General features: G+C 33.9%; 1 protein-coding gene across 1 annotated transcript in view; it reads left to right on the plus strand.

The window, feature by feature from the left end:
• Positions 1-218, plus strand: part of LOC119587926 (probable tRNA N6-adenosine threonylcarbamoyltransferase, mitochondrial) — a gene marked incomplete in the record, with an annotated part of 7,208 nt that overhangs the window by 2,218 nt on the left and 4,772 nt on the right.

Below are 218 nucleotides of genomic sequence, written 5' to 3' on the forward strand. Positions count from 1 at the left end.
CACCTTTTCAAGCAAAACATCCTTATAACCACACAAATGAGCAGTTTGAAGCAAGCAGTTACCATTATTACCAATTTTTAAAATCTTTTTATCACACTGATCAAGTGTTTTATTTGTTGGAAGTATTAGGCTTGTTATTTTTATAATGTTCAAACCAACTGTTTGATAAAAAGGCTTAGCTTTACCTTTGCTGTGTAGATGTCTGATAACCCCCCCCC

The sequence above is a fragment of the Penaeus monodon genome, chromosome 23 (assembly GCF_015228065.2).
Source record: "Penaeus monodon isolate SGIC_2016 chromosome 23, NSTDA_Pmon_1, whole genome shotgun sequence".
NCBI lineage: Eukaryota > Metazoa > Arthropoda > Malacostraca > Decapoda > Penaeidae > Penaeus > Penaeus monodon.